Raw genomic sequence first — 17,098 nt, forward strand, 5'->3', positions numbered from 1 at the left:
TTGCTTGGGAGGTAGAATAGAATGGTACTTTGTGGTTTTAAGTCATCCACATGGTTCTTTACATGTAAGAATAATTACAAATTATTACTCACTACAAATAATACTAATTACTTAATCTACCACAAGAAGTAAGCTGCTGCAGAAAGCAAAAGCATTATTCATTCCATTTTTCCAAGAAGAAGAAGATTAAAAACATTTCGGCTGCCTCATTCCAGGCCCTCTTTGTTCAGAAGGGCAAACCAATAGGGAAATAGGAAAAAATCCTGGGCATGAGTAACCAGAAACATTCAAAATGCCAGGCATGATGGAATGCCTAGAGACATTCTAAAGTTTTAAAATAGGTTTTAAAAAAGGTATCTAGTTGTCAAAAAATTTTTGAACTGGTTAAAATACTCACTGCTACAGATTAACAGAAGGGAAATACTAACCTTGTCTGAAATCTTAGCCAGATCTATCTACTTTTTTGAATCTCAATTTCCTTATTTGCAAGTTGAAGTGACTGAACCAGATAATGTCAAAGGTCCCTTAGTTCTAAAAGACTATGATTCAAATATACAAATGCATAGTTTTAATATACAGCATACTCTAGGGTTAAAAGTAGGTAATTTTTTTCTGAGATAATTTTTGTTTTAAAAAATATCTCTAAATTCTCTAAAATGTCAGTATACTCTTTTGTTTTAGTAAATCGAGTGGAATGAGTATAATCTTTGCCTTTCTGATAGTCTTCTTCTGAGACCAAATACAGAAGCACATACGTCACTGAACTGGAATTACTAAGTTGAACTGAAAGTCAGGATATAAGACTTCTCTTGGCTTTACAACTCTCCCAGAATGACTGTGCTTCACTTTTTCCTTGTCTATAAAATAAGGGAAAATGTGTTACCACCAATTTCATTGGATTTGTATTAAAGTGTATCTCTGAAACACTCTGAACTACTCAGACAAGACTGTTACAGAAGAGATATTTTTCATTAGTAACTTGTCATAGCAAGTCCAAGCATAAAAACAAAAGAAAGAAGTTCCCATGAGACTACTGCATATGAGGGTCCTGTTACCTCCCACACTGGAATCGGTTACAATGAATAAATCAATACAAGATGCTCTTATAATACGAAGAATCTGGAAAGGTGACTAGGTCCACTGCAGCATCAGATTTTAAATCTCTGATCTACATAAATACTGCCGGAACTAATCTATCCTTCAGTTTTTGTTTACATGAATAACCAACAGTTCTTAAATAGGCATTCTTAAAATAGTGAAATAAAGTCCTTTGGAAAGGGGTAGGGACTGATAAGTGGGTGAAGGGGGAAAATAAAACAACCATTTAGAAAAGCCTATCATCACAAGATATATTACGTATAGCACAATGACCAATTCTTTCGTCCAAATCAAGGGTGGCAACGGTTACCTGATAAGCAGTTATACATAGCCAAATCAAAGAGATGTCTCCTTATGACAAGCAATACCATTTAAAAAAAAAGCCTTAAAATTTTTTTACTACGGATGAATATCTTTTGGCTTTCTGCATAAATATAATACACTTTACTAATGTCCTTAGCAAAAATTTCTGGCATCATGTAGTAGGTTGAATGGTGGTCGTCAAAAGATATGTTCCCATCCATGTCTGGAACCTGTTAATAACATCTCAGAAAAATTTTTAGTAATTTAGAATCACCAACCTGGAATGACTTGTGGAGATAAGGTAGGAGTCAGGCCTTGAAAGAAGAGCAGGACCTTAGATATGCAGAGAAGATGGAAAAGGGTATTCCAGGCAGAGACAAAGGCCTAGGAAAAGTCATGGGGGTGAAACTATGGATGTTTTGTTAACATATTTACCAAACAGATCAACTGGCTTCAGCGTTGGTTTTTTTGCAGAATGGTGAAGAGACTAAGGTTAGATTCTGGAGGGTTTTGAGGGCCATGAAAATTTGAAATTTATCTGTGAGAAGCAAATGGAGATTTATAAACAAAAAGACTAATGTGATCATTCAGAAACCAGGTGATTAATGAAATTTCAGTCTGGGAAGATAAGAGAAAGTGGTCTAAACTCTGGCTCTACCACAGTACCTATGTGGATAAATCTTTAGACCAGCACTATCCAACAGCACTTTCTGAAATGATGGAAATATTCTAGACCTGCATTGTCCAATATGGTAGCCAGTAGCCACATATGGCTATAGAGCATTTGAAATGTGACTGGTGCAACTGAGGAACTGAAATTTAAATTTTTTAAAATGTTAACTAATTTAAACTTAAATAGCTTCATGTGGCAAGTAATGATACATTGAACTGAGTAGCTCTACACTACAGTTTTCTCACTTATAAAATACAGAGGTTAAATTAGAACACTAGTGTCACTTGGATAAGTTCCACAGCCAAATAAAGTTGCCGCAGCGTTCTGAGAAAAAGTAATGAGTATTCAAGCAGATGCACCTGAGCATGACTAGCACAGTTCCAGGTTTGTAACCTTTTCATTTCACTCTTTGTATCTCCGTGATTAATTTAAGAGACTCACTCTGTCTCCTGATTAGTGATTTTTCAAATTGGTCTTTAGGTTGATGTTTCCTAAGAATCTATAGTTAAATATCTAATGCATCTAATTTAATAAAATTTCTGTGGAAAGGAACAAACATTTCATGCAAAATGCCCCTAGAGCTATGCTGTTCAGTGTAAACACGTACTGGATCAAAGACTTAGTATGAATAAAAGAATGTAAAGTCATTAATATATGTTGAAATGATAATATTTTGGATACACTGCATTAAATAAAATATATTATGAAAATTAGTTTCACCTGTTTTTTACTTTTAATTTAGCTAATAGAAAAATCTTAAATTACATTTATGACTCGCATTAGACTCTATTAGACAGCCCTGCTGTAGAGAAAGTTATAAAATAGATACCTTACAGTATACATACTTTATTCAGTTAGTACATAATTTATTCAACATCTATTATTGTCAAGCTTTATGCTAAGTGCTAGACCTTAACAGTGAACACAGAGAATGGTCCCTGCCATTAGAGGTTAAATTGTCTCCTACACTTCCAATGCACATTTCACATATATTACCTCATTTGTGATAATGCATAAGGATAATTTACTTTTTTTTTTAAAAGATTTTATTTATTTATTTGACAGAGATAGAGACAGCCAGCGAGAGAGGGAACACAAGCAGGGGGAGTGGGAGAAGAAGAAGCGGGCTCATAGCAGAGGAGCCTGATGTGGGGCTCGATCCCATAACGCCGGGATCACGCCCTGAGCCGAAGGCAGACGCTTAACCGCTGTGCCACCCAGGTGCCCCAGGATAATTTACTTTTAGAATACTTTACCATTTGGGGGAGCAAATGTCAATACTTGACTTAGAATTGCAAAATATTAAGCATAGAGATTCACACTAATGGTTGTCTATTTTTGTGATACATGCTATATAATGTTTATCTGCAAGCATAATACTATCACATTCCCAATAGCTTCTCCCAGTTTCCTGATCCCTCCCTCTAACTGGTTTGCTCCCTCTTTATGGCTCACCTCTTCCAGACTGTCTCTTCAACTGGCAACCTGCCTGCTCTTCACATTACAGCAGGGCTATTTATACTTTCAGGGGTCTCCAAAGAAGGAAAGAGGTTGAAAACGTAAACTGTACATAATTTTAGGCAGCCAACTCCAGTTTTTTGGACCCAAGACTGAGCTTTGAAGTTTCTTTGGGCTTAAACTTCGTGATTTCTGTATTTTGCTTCGTAATTCAATGCACAAACTTACTTGAGAGCTACAACAACTCATTAGTTTTGTCCCACTGAGACTTTCACATAAGAAAACTATTCCAAATAGGACTTCTAAAACAAATTAACCAGTAGTATTTCTCTAGCAAATGATTTTTAAAATAAAATCTAGGTAACATCAATAGGGCAAGAACATATGTTTTTAAGGCTAATGGCATTGCTTTCTGTTACCAATAAACTAAATGTTCAGGTTTTATTGACAGCTACAAAGAAAGCAATACAAACAAAACTACTTTATCAAAAGGTGGTAATTTTTCCCACTTTAATAGAGAAAGTATTACTGACATATGAAAGCTATTGAGAAACAAATGAAGTACCCAAATTTCAAACACCCAAAATTATTTCACTGCCTTTCTTGGTTAAGTCTACCACCATCAGAAATACAGATGTGGTTAGCAAAGGAATATTATCCCTCTGTCTTTAGCTGTGCAGGTGTGGTTATATACATAGTTGTTTCAATGTTACACATCTTCTACCGGCAAACAAATAACTATTATGACATTAAAAGGAAAAAAAAAAAGCTGAAGAAAATAGTAAGTACTCCTGATTGGGAAAAAAAAAAATTGTCTAAGGAAAATTTAGCTATTCTCCATAAGTAATCAGATTAGCATTTCGCTAAAAAGGAGTCAAACCAAAATCTTTAAGCTAAAGTACTTCATATATGATCACGGGTCCTTTCAATCATTAAACTACTAGTGCTAACATGCCAAATACAATGCAATCAAATATAAGTTTACGAATTCAACTTTTCTTTGGTCTTCAAGCCCGAATGGCCTATTTTTCATATGAGCCTCAAACAAAAAAGCATAAACCTTACTGCAAAACCAGTCTGCATTTGACAATCAACTGTCACTTGTTAATAGCATCAGGAAAACAAGTAACAATTCCCTAAAATTTCCTTTATAACCTGAAGAGAGAATATAAGGAGACAATTCAGATGTAAATGCAACAAAATTTAACCCCAGCTACTCTGTGCCCAGCACTAGACTAGGGACTTTAACATGTTATCACAAATATTTGTCCTCCTTTTTCCTCCCTTGATAAATTCAGAAAGCTACGTTTCTCAATCCTCAGTGCCCTTCAGATTAAAAAAGCAAAGCCAAGGTGAGAGGGTGGGAGATGATTACAAACCAAAGAATTTCTGTGATAAACTCAAATTAAGTGTTTAAGATAAAATCAGAACCTGCCATAATATACAACAGATTCTTTCAAAGGCTAAAAAAGTTTGCTTCCAATTACCTATATTTAATTCTATCTAATAACCCCATGAGAACAAATAGTATCTTTCAATCTGATCGCATTAAAGAGAGGTGGCCCCAAGTGTCTTACATTCACAACTGCAAAAATATTACTTTATGATTTTCCCTACTTCAAATTTATGAAATGCATTTATTTTCCACTAACATGCCGAGGTATCTTTAAAAACAAATACTAATCTTAGTATCTTTCATACATTAGGCAGAAAAAAATATGGTTTCATTTAGTCAAGTAAAAAGGCACCCCAAATTCTACAAATCACCATGAAAATTTTAAAAATAATTTTCAACACTGGTTAGATAGTAAAACAGGCTGTTCTTTATATAAACTAATGATCAACTGAGGCCTTCCCCAAATGAAACAACAATATTTAAAGTAGCTACTACCTGGAGACTTGGGTTGTGTTTCAACTCCTAAAACCTGCTGCAGTTTTAAAAGTTAATCTAACTGGAATCCTCCCGGAAGTCAACAATTTTGAAAAAAATACTTCAACATTAGTTGACAAGTGTAATTTTTTTCCCCTCAGAAAGACACCTTGTGGTGACATTACAATAGTTTCCATGGAGGCATGAAATTTAAACTTGTTATATTGTATATAATAAAAAGAATATTAAGATAAAGGGCTTTTTGTTGTTGTTGCATAATTTGATTAAGTCCCAAGACTTAATTCCAAATCTTTACCATGGAATTCCAAATAGCAGGGAAAGAACATTTGAAAATAAGAGTTAAGAACAGATCATCGCCATTTTCTCCACAGAGAGAAGTATTTACATTTTAATTCAGTTCATACAGCTGGGTGTTAAGGAAGCATAGAAAGGCAAATACGGTAATAGCTTGAATTATAAACACACGTGAAAAGGTGCCTATTAAGATGGTTAATGGCAAAACTGAAAATGAAAATAAGGCATACCGTCATACTTCGTATAACCAAGAGTCAAGGAATCTAGGTTAAAATAATAAAACATGAATAAGACAGCCATGTTCCTAACAAAAAGAAAAAAAAGTGGAACGGAAAGAAAAGATCACAACATTTTAAGGCAACCATGGGGAAAGACTGCTTTACGCCTCCACTGTTTACTAACATTTAAAACTAGCATTTCTAGTCAACACCTGGATTTGAAAATAGCAGCACGGAAACACTGTCCTTTCCAACGTAAACCCAACAGAACATTCTGCAACGTTTTGAATAGTAAATAAACATTAACCAGAATAAAGTATCGTTCGCGTATTTCCACCTTTAAGGACCAATGGGAAAAAATTAAGAGCTTTCTTTCTCCCATATATAGCCTTAGCCCCTCTCTCCCCTCTTTTATTTATTGCTCTTGTCGCGGGGCTAATGAACCCTAAACTTCTTTTTCGTCTTCCCATTAATGGAAATGGGGGGGGGGGGGACAACGAGAGAGGGAAACCCAGATGACAGAGAAACTGGAAATTAAAAACCGTGGCGTTTCTTGCTGGGTGAAGGCTAGGAACACCCTGGAGGTTTAGCAAAACAATCCTGGATAGACCCCTCTTAACAAATACTTTAAACCCAAGGCAACACCATTTTTCGTATGTTTAATTTCTGCTTTTGAAGGGGATGGCAGTTCTCCCAGATGAATCTTCCCGAGTGCATGCCAACCCATCCCCAGAGCCCCCGGCAGCAGGGGTTGGGGGCTCTCGCCCCAGCTCTGAATTTGCAACGAGGCCCGGAAATCGGTCCCGTTACAGCCGATTTCACCCATCAGGAATGTGCTCCACCCCCGCTGCCTCCCCGCGGCGGCCGCCCTCGGTGTCGGCTGCTTCAGCGGCCGGGAAGGGCTGCAGGGGAGCCCCGCCTCGGCCCGTCACAACACTGATGGGTCGGCCGCCGACTCCACAGACTACCCGGGCCGTGAGGGCAGAGCTCGGGGCGGATCCCACGCTCCGCCGCAGCGTGCGCGGCCCAGGGGGCGCCAGCGCCGGGTCAGGGAAGGGGACGCGGAACCAGCCCGAGGCCTGACCCCCAGGACCGGCCCCGAGCCCGAGAGGGGGCGCCTTTCCCGTGGGATTTCTGAATCCATTTCCGTCCCGGGGAGGGGCGCGAGGACAGCGGCCGTGCCGGAGCGCCTCGAGTGGAAACGGGAGCCGCCCCTGTCCTCCCGCACCCAGGAGCAACCTCCTCCCGTTCCGCCCGTACCTTCAACTCCTCAGAGCGGTGGCGGGTGCCGGAGTGCGGGTGAGGAGGCCCATCTCTCGGCGGCGGCGGCAGAAGCCGAAGGAAGTACGGAGGAGGGTTCCTCAGACCCGCCGAGACGCCTCTCAGCTGGGGCGGGGGGAACGCAGAGGAGGGGTCCCGACGGCCGCTTTCCCGAACTCCTCCTCCGCAGTTCTGTCTTGACGGCTGTTCCCGGGAACCAGCGCCCCAACTGCCATTCTCCCCCTCCTTCAGCCCCCGCTGTCTCCGCCTCCTCCTCCCACTCCTTCCTCCCGCCCCCGGCCCACCCCGCCCCGCCCCGCCCCGGCGCGCCGCCCGCGTGCCGTGCGTCATGGCGTCACGCCCACCGGGCCCGCCGCGGGCGGCTCTGGGAGGCTGTCGTTCGCTCGCGCACGTTCGGCCTGGCTCGTCTTGGCGGGTCCCGCTTGCGACCGGGTGTCGGGGAGGGCCGCGTTCCGCTCGTCCCCTATGCGGGCCAGTCAGTCGCCCTTTCTGCCCCTCGGCAGGCAGCACTTTGCCCAGAGCGGGCGGGGCTGTGGGGCAGGTGTCGCCTCCGAGGATGGGTGGGGTGGCTGGAGCTGCTCCCGACGTGGTGGTAGACGCTGGACTTGAGGACCCTGGCTTTTGGCATTCCGCACGCCATTTATTACTCGTTTCTTTGTGTTCTCACGGTTCACCTGTTAGGTTGGCAGCCCCAGGGAGAGCAAGGCTGGGATGTTGCTGCGAGTTTCTGCTCCTGTCCGCGTGGAAATGTCTTCCTGAGAGTGGCGGTGCTCCCGCCGCTTCGTTCTTAACTGTTTTAGAAGACCTCATTCTTCCGCAGGGGCTGCTAGCAGCAGCACTTAGCCGCAATTTAACACCCTATGTGAGGGTGCAGAGAATATTTGCCACTCGCCTCTTCCCTTCCCCCACATCTCTTAATTTCACAAAGTCGCTGAAGTATTCAAAATTCATACTTAAGTACTTACTGATACATTCTGAATTACTTTAATCCAGGTTTAGCTATTCCATCCCCTTATCCTTTAAACCAGTCATACCTCCCCTTTGAATTTTTTAACCTGCGTATGGTTTAGTATCAGTTCTTTTTAGTTGAATAAACCATTCAGTACAGACCTGGTCCATTCCTTCATAGTTGATTTCAAGATTCAGAGTCACTCTTCCTTGGAATACTGAGAAACGGAATGTGATGGATGCTGGACAGAATGTCCATTCGCCATCTGTTACTTAACTATATCATCCTATCAATCCTTGTTTTAGTATGTCTGTCTAATTTAAATTAGAAACAAACCAAGGAGCCATGGTCTTTCAAACAGTACTTGGTATCTTTGGTAACCCAGTAAATGTTTACCAATTAGAAAACTAAACAAGTTAAGCATTTGGTCCAAGTATTTTTTTTTTTTTACCACAAACACTAAAGGAAGTCATAATGGGCATATTTATTTTCATTTATTGAAGTTTTAAAGCTGTTATATATTCCTTTAAATCCTACTTGAAGGCTGCCTGCAATTTAATCAATGAGATACTTTGTACAAGTAGTACAACAATAGTATAAGTTAAATGGATTTATGGAACAGTACTCATACGTAATATAATCCTTAAGAATATATCAACATGTTGAACATTTCAGAACAGATGGGGCATTGGCTTGGAAGGAGGTTTTGAGGAAAGAGGCTATGCAAAGTGGAAACGGTCTTGTACTCTGTACAATTGTCTTTTCCAGAGATGCCTTTTCCTGCTTGTCTTCTTGAAAACTAGAGGGATTTCCTACGCTTCACTAAGGCAACATAGATCTGTTTAAAAAACAAAAAAAACACAAATATCTATTGAACATCTCCACTTGAATCCCCATGGGTACCTCAAACTCAGCCTGTCCAAGACAGAATTTCTCTTTTCCTCAAAACTGTGTCTCTCATTCACCCAGGCCCAAGCCAGAGACCTAGGATTCTGGTCATTTCCAATTCATAATTAACCTTAAGTTCTGTTAAATATCCCTGTACTCTCTCTTCTGTATCCCCCTTCTGACTTTAGGGCAGTGATTTCCACTTTCCACATCAGAATCCCCCGAGGAGCTTTAAAAAAATCCCGATGCCCAGGCTGCCTCCACTAATTAAGTCAGAATCTCTGAGGATGACACTCTAGCATCAGGATTTTAAAAAAACCTCTCCAGGTGATTCCAATGCATAGCCATGGTTGAAAACTAATGCTAGGGCCTCATCATTTCTCACCAGGTTACTGCAAAAGCACAATAATTGGCCCCCGGTGCCTTGATTTTTGGCAGCATTCTCCTTTCTTTCCCTATTCTCTTCTAATTCATTCAGAATCAATTCAACTGGGGCACCTGGGTGGCTCAGTTGGTTAAGCGGCTGCCTTGGGCTCAAGTCATGATCCCAGCGTCCTGGGATCGAGCTCCTTCCTCAGCAGGGAGCCTGCTTCTCCCACTCCACCTGTTTGTGCTCTCTCTCTATCTCTGTCAAATAAATAAATAATACTTTTAAAAGAAGAATCAATTCAATAAATATTTAGTGCCAAGTATGTGTATGGCGGGGAAGGTGGGGAGTTTCCCCAGAAACTGGGAATACAGAAATGAAAAAGATAGCCCTTGTACCTGGTCTCATAGAGCTTACAGTCTGGGGGAGTGGGGTGACACAGTTGGGAAAGGCAGAAAAAACAACAAAGAAATATAGGAAAGGAAATAAATTTACCTGCATGACATATAGAAACCAGGGAGGCTGTTACTTTAGTTTAACATCTGAAAATAAGTCTATTCCTCTGACATTTGAGCTGGGTTCTACAAGACAAAAAGGAGGCAAACAAGTTAAGAGGTGGGGAAGGTAGAGGGAAGAGCAGGTGCAAAGATCCTTGCAACACAAACTTGCCAAGTTCCAGGGAGCTAGAGGCTGAAGCCTTGTCAGTAAGAGGGAGTATAGCACATGGGGTTAGAGAGGTACAAGGAAGCCAGATGATTTAAGACATTTTGAGATCCTGATAAGGAGAATTCTAAATGGTTGATATGATGTGTGGTTAGACGCAACGGATTTTTAAGTGGAGTGACAGCTGATATACCTCTGCAAAGGATCACTCTGGTTGCTCTGGGGATCATCGTGGCAGAGCAAGAGTGGAAGAAGGGAGATCAATCATGAGGCTACTTCAAGAATCCAGGAAAGAAATCTTAGTTGTTTGGACTAAGGTGGAGTCAGAAGAGGATGGTTTTGGTATTTGTTTTAGAGGTAGAATTGGTAAGACTTGCTTGGAATGGAGTAAAAGAAAGGAATGAGAGAAAGAGAACAATGCCGCTACTCTTTGTTGAATACATGTTACCTGACAGGTGCTGTTCTAAGTGCTTTAGAAGTATTAAGCCATTTAATTATCATAAGAGTCCCAAAAGATAGGTCTATTTTTTTTTTAAAAGATTGTTTGTTTGTTTGTTTGTTTGTTTAACAGAGAGAGAGAGAGAGAGAGAGAGAGAGAGCACACAAGCAGGGGGAGTGGGAGAGGGAGAAGCAGACTCCCTGCTAAGCAGGGAGCCAGGTGTGGGGCTGGATCCCATGACCCTGGGATCATGACCTGAGCCAAAGGCAGATGCTTAACAGACTGAGCCACCCAGGCACCCCAAGATAGGTACTATTTTTATCGCATTAACAAATTAGGATCTGAGGCTTGAGAGGGTAAGTAATTTGCCCAAAGTTACATAGCTGGCAAGTGGCAGAGCTGGGATTTGGACCATGCAGGCAAGGTAGTCTGGCTCTACAGCTCATACTCTTTTTCCACCCCAATCATAGTCCACTCCATTGGTGTCACAAAGTGAAATTTTCAGCCATGTCAAACTACTTATAATACCACAAATCCTGTCTCCTTTCTCCCTTTCTTTCCTCCTTCATCTTTCCTCCCTCTCTCTTACACATGAGCATTTACTTTTCTTTGTACATGCTGTCTACTCTGCCTAGGATGTGCTCTCCCCTTCTGTGCCTGGCTCAATCTAACAACCTTCACTGATTCTTGTAGGCTAGGTCAAACCCATCTTCTCTGTGCTTATCTCCAAAATTTTCTATGTAAAGTGCTTCATTATTATTTGTAGATCTTTCCCATTAGATTTTGAAAGCAGGTAGCTTAAAGCCTAACACATAAGGGAGACAGCAAAGAGGTCTTCCCTGGGCATCGAGAGAGGCAAATGTGATAAAGCATTGTCCTTGCCTTCAAGAAGCTTGTAAACTTGTTAGAGAAACAGACACATAGAAAATCACCCTAACACCAGGGCCAAAAGTGTCATAGAAACAACATGTTATAGGACAGGACATTGGAGGCAAGAAGCTTGGCCTAAGCGTTATTTCACTGGGAAAAAATGCAAGCAGAAATGGGAGCTTGGGGGCTTTATTCTCCACCATCATTTAATATGGCTTGGGGAGGCAGTCTTGGGACCTCATCCAGGAAGACTTGGGAGATTCTCAGTTGCCACAGTTGATTCACTGGAATGTGCTACTTCCTGACTTCTCACTTTGACCTGTCCCCGTGTGAATAAGCATATTGATCTCAAGTTGGTTCAGTTCCCGACCTGGCATGGTCATAGATGTTTCTTCTTATATAAGTCCCTCCTTTGTCTCATGTATGAGGTTTCAGAGCTTGAGTTCTAGCTGTGGGACCCTGGGAAAATTACTGAGCTCCTGTGACCCACAGTGTTGGGCCCAGGGGTTAAGGCGTGAGGGTTTTGTTCTGCATGACCACAACGGGTGCCACGGAAATAGACCACACTGGGCACATTGCACCACGGATGGGCTTCACAGTGGCCCTCCTCAACATAACCCATCATAAAATAGAAGGAAAAATAGTACCTAACCCATTGCATTGTTCTCAGGACTAAATGAGTGAAAGCAGCTACAGTTCTTAAGCTTGGCATGTAGTAAACCATCAATAAATATTAGCTGCTATTACTACGTAAAGGGAAGATGGCTAGAGTGGGAGTCGATTCAGCTAGGATCTTAAAAATGGGGTCATCTGCATCCCTCCTCGGGTGGTTCTCTTAATTGTTAGGACCATATAGGGAATCTGGAGAGGAAAGGACTTTTCTCTTCCGAATTGAGAAACCTAGGCCCCTCAATGGCAAAATCCTTCAGGCAGCTGAAAGCTGAGTTGCTCTGATCCACCTATTCTCCCTGCTCCATCTCTTGCTCACGACCTTCCATGGGGGACATGGCACCATATCCTCCCCAAAGCCAGCCCAAGGTACTCTTTCTGGTGGGAAGATTAGACTCCCCAAAGGGCTATGAATCAGCTTTTAGGGTGGTATTTCTCAAAGTACAGCCTAGAACCATCATTGTCAGCATCACCTGGAGCATCTGTTAAAATAGATTGCTGGGTTGTATCTCAGACTTACAGAATCATCATCTGTGAGGTTGGGGTCCTGGAATCTAGTTTTGAACAAACTCTCCAGGAAATTCATATTACACTTTTAAGAACTACAGCTTAAGTGCTTCAGCCATTATGGTAATATCTCAAATTCTAGAAGTTTTCTTCCACAGGATCTCTCATTGGGCTCTTTAGGAAGGAGGGTATCTCATTCCTCTTCATGGGACCCATCCAGTTACCTACAGTCTGGTTCATTGTCCTGCCCACCCATTATCAGAAGTGATATCTCCTTTAACCTTCTCTTAGTGGAGACTGGATCCTCAGGCCACTATAACCCATTGCTTATTCCAGTCTTTCTTAATTACCTTCCCTATTTGTTTGATTCATGACTTAGCCTACCCTGAGTTGGTCACCTGGGCTAGAAATCCTCAGAGCCCCCTAAAACTAGAGCTGGTTAGACTTACTGCATGTTGGATGGGGTGAGTTTGGCTGACTAGGTCTACAGTGGTGGGTTGCACTGGAAGCAGGGTGTCAGTGGGTGATGAGCAAGGACTTAAAATGACCATATGTCCCAGTTTGCTCAGAGAAATCTTGGCTTATACCTGTTGTGGGGACTTAATTATTGATGGTACCCCTTTCACTCTCAAAGGGTCCTGGGTTAGACACATTTTATCATTAGCCTGGTAAGGAGCCTCATGTCAAAACCAACAGTTGCAACCCTTTAGCGCTTGGATTGTGTCTCACCCACCCCCTTCCTACCCTTCCGGTCTCCAATCCCATGCCATGACTCCTTCCTCTCAGATTTCCTTAATGAAATTACTTTGGTGCAATACTTTGGACTTACATTAAGGGATTTATAAGAAAGCACCATGAAAACTGTTGCTATATTTATTCTCTGTGACTGTATCTTGAGAATGTTTTTCTTTGACTTTAGCACCTGGTATAGTTGTGTTTCCCTTTTCCCCTTGTTTATTATCCCCATTTGTTTTGTCTTCTGGATACCTAATTGTGGAACTGACAGTATTTCTCTTGGCTATGAGGAAGTTTAGAACTGTATTATGTGGCCTCCTTCTGGCCTGCAGATAAGACTGAACAGGATGCACTTTACCTACTTAAGTCAAGAGTGACTATTTCCATTTCTTTACTAACTTCAGATTTAATTTCTTGGGTGCTATGTTGTATGTATCTGTAACTCATCTTTTATCCTTGTTGAAACAAGGCAGGTATAAAAAAATGTGTATGAACACATGCCAACAAACAAACTGGTACTGATTGTTAGTTATAAAACTGAATGGGATTATTTAAAAATGTACACAACGAATAATTTCCTCACTTCAAAATATAGTATTAGCAAAATGAATAGCATTTTAAGTAATGCTGGATTTAGCATTCTTCAACTACCTCATTATCTAGAAAGTGAAAAGATTCAAACGAAAGAAGATGAACAAAAGATTAATTTTCAAGCTGCAATATTTTTAGATATGACCCAGAACCTTATACCAAATAATGCAATGAGGAACACTCGCTAAGGAAACTACATAGCCTGATTAGATAGCATTCAGGGTGTTTACCTTCATAATGAAATCCTGTGCTGTTGGACATGAAGAAAGGGAGAGGAGGGGGACAGGTCAGGGAATCAGATTTGAGAATGTGCAGTCCAGATAATAATGATGACCCATGAGAAGGAGTTTTTGGCCAGAAGTATGTGGCCTGTAAGAGTCTCCAGACAATTATTCTTACTGCCGGCCTTGGTAATATTGCAGGAGTCGGGGGAGGGAGAGGCTGGCTCCCTGTGGTTTGCGGATAACATAAAACCACATAAAGAAATTCACTGTGATGGAATTACTGAGAAACACATTTTACAACTAGCTTATTTTGGAGGTTGCACTGAATTTATAAGACTTAACGCTAGATATTCTATGTTACTTTATGGATAAATTGGGCATCTACTTAAATCTGTTTCAAAAAATTTTCACCCTAAATTTAAGGAGATCATGCTGAATACAGTGATTTCTGCCCCTTATCAGGGTGAATATACCCATTTATCTTTCTTAAAATACAAAACTTTCAGAGAAAAAGGGAACAAACCCGAAGAGCGCCTGAAAGAACAAAGGTTAACATTTTTTCTTACTTGTATTATTTTTTAAAGTAAAAGAAATAAAACATTATAGAGTTGAAACCTCCTTTCTACCTCTCCCCACCCCAGTCCCATTTCTCTCTTCCAGTGGTAACTTCTATCCTGAAATTTTTACCCTTCTCGTTCACATTCTTTTACGACATTAAGTGCATATTCCCAAATAACATATTCTGTTGTTTTATGTCTAAACATAGTTTTTACTAAACAACATTTTTACATGAGTGATGTTGTATCAATCGTATCATTCTACAGCAGCCTCCTTTTTTTTTTCCTGCTTAACATTGTTTCGAGATCTACCCATGCTGATACATGGAAATCTAGTTTATTTATTTTAAGTTCCATATAAATGTGCTTTCTTATACATGTCTTTTTTGCATATATGGGAGAATTTCTCTAGAGTATATACATAGAAGCAGAATTACTGAAGACACTCTTTTAAAACTTGAAAAATATTAGGGCCCCTGGGTAGCGCAGTCGTTAAGCGTCTGCCTTCGGCTCAGGGCGTGATCCCGGCTTTCCGGGATCGAGTCCCGCATCGGGCTCCTCCACTGGGAGCCTGCTTCTTCCTCTCCCACTCCCCTGCTGTGTTCCCCCTCTCACTGGCTGTCTCTGTCACATAAATAAATAAAAAAAATCTTTAAAAAAAAAAAAACTTGAAAAATATTAGAACCTGTCTTATGGCTGTCCTTTATTCTGATTATACCTGTAAGTGTTAATATTCAGTGGGTGAAAAAAATACATGTGTGTATTTGGATTCTCAGAGCTATTCCAGTAAAAGGTCTAAAATTGTTAATACAAGGAGATGAATATTCATAAACCAAGGTCCCTAAATTCCTGTTTCCTCATCTATATAATGAAGGTAATAAAAGTACCTCCTTAGAGTTTCTGTGAGAATTAGATGAAGTAATAAATATAAAAGTATTTAGCACATGGCGCTTAGTAATAGCTCAGTAAAAATGAGCTATTATCAATAGAGTTATTTTAAGACGAGTGGATATTGGATTCAGTGGCTTTCAAGTGTGTCATATTGTGTTTAATATTTTTGGCAGAATCCAGCACTGAAACAGCAAGAAGATACAAAACATTAAAGGCGGGAGAAAACAGTAGGAAAAGCAACTAAGCACAAACTAACCCCTGCTGTCAGTGGGCAGCCTGTTTTTGCAGGTGCCATCCTCCCCCTACCCCGCCCATTTTTTGCCCTCCATTCTGTTCGATGGTGTTGTCACTTTAGCTCCGTGTATGCTAGCCAGGAAACTCATCAGTGATTACCAAACACAATTCTGTTTCTAGTATGGATCCAATTTTAAAAATCCCATCTACCTTTGCCAGGGGAATCCCATCAGAAATGTGTTAGAAGACATATTTAAACAGTTATTTCCTGGCAAATGTGGTCCAAATCCAAAATGACTAATTAGAAGCCTGTGTGATGTAAAAAGGTGGACAAGAGATGACATGTAGTACCTTGAATCCATCATCTAATGTTTGGGTCTAGAAGGAAGAACTTGTTACCTTGCCGAAATTCATACTTCGGAGTTAAAAAGAAAACAAAAACCAAACATCACAAGTTTGGAGCTAAAATGACTGTGCCAAGCCAATATTCCTATCAGTGATTAAAGAGACTAAGATTTTAAAATAGTTGAATAACTAAGCAAAGGAGAAAAATAATCTGAAGTCTCAGGGAGAAAAACATCTGAAGTCTCAGGGTTAGTGATCTGTGTTCAATTTCAATTTGTTTCTAGGGGTTTTATATCCTGTGATAAAATCAAAACTTTAAAACAATATATCTCAAGGATATGAGGGGAAAACTGAATAATTATTACAATGCTGTCATTTTGAGATGGTTTTTCTTCAAATAAAGATTCCGATACACTAAAGTTGTATTATAATTTATTTTTACCAAGAAGAGGAGGGTGCCCAGTCCAGATTTTATACAATGCTGGTCCCATACTTCACAGGAGATCTTTTAAATGATCTCTGCATTTCAGTTTTGAATAGAAGAGAAATAATTTGGGAGCAAGCAAAAGAGGATTTAGAAACAATACTTGAGACATTCTATTTTCAGAAGTACAAATCTGCAGCACAATCAAATTCAAGGACAGATGACTAAAGTAGATGGTCAATCACCAAGAGGTATTTCTTTGTTTCCACCTTAATATTTTACTGATTTATAGACCCAATTGGAAAACAAGTACAGAGTTTTTTCTTTAAAGTGAACAATGGATTCTCCTGAAATACTACATTTAGAAGACTTAAGTAGGAAGTCTGGAGGAGAGAGGAAGTTCCTTTCATTCTCTTCTCCTTCCAAAGCCCACTCCCATCTCACTCCAATCTAACAATGAGTGCTTTTTCTCTTAATTCAGCTTCTAATGTACCTTTGCACTGATTTTTCACAAGTGAAGAATTTCCAG

At 40.5% G+C, this 17,098-nt stretch overlaps 1 protein-coding gene across 6 annotated transcripts in view; it reads right to left on the minus strand.

Moving 5' to 3' along the window:
• RNF19A (ring finger protein 19A, RBR E3 ubiquitin protein ligase) overlaps positions 1-7,458 on the minus strand; it is a 52,873-nt gene extending 45,415 nt beyond the window's left edge. For 2 of the 6 annotated variants that reach the window (XM_048212682.2, XM_048212681.2), the window contains exons 1-2: positions 7,196-7,285; positions 5,948-5,980 (exon numbers count right to left, since the gene is read on the minus strand). The gene's annotated coding sequence lies outside the window, so the exon portion shown is untranslated. Of the gene's footprint in view, positions 1-5,947; positions 5,981-7,195 lie in introns of all 6 variants that reach the window. The other 4 variants (XM_048212680.2, XM_044382672.3, XM_026495640.4 and 1 more) reach the window with 4 other exon arrangements.
• Between the last annotated feature and the right edge of the window lie 9,640 nt (positions 7,459-17,098).

The sequence above is a fragment of the Ursus arctos genome, unplaced genomic scaffold (assembly GCF_023065955.2).
Source record: "Ursus arctos isolate Adak ecotype North America unplaced genomic scaffold, UrsArc2.0 scaffold_6, whole genome shotgun sequence".
Taxonomy (NCBI): Eukaryota; Metazoa; Chordata; class Mammalia; order Carnivora; family Ursidae; genus Ursus; species Ursus arctos.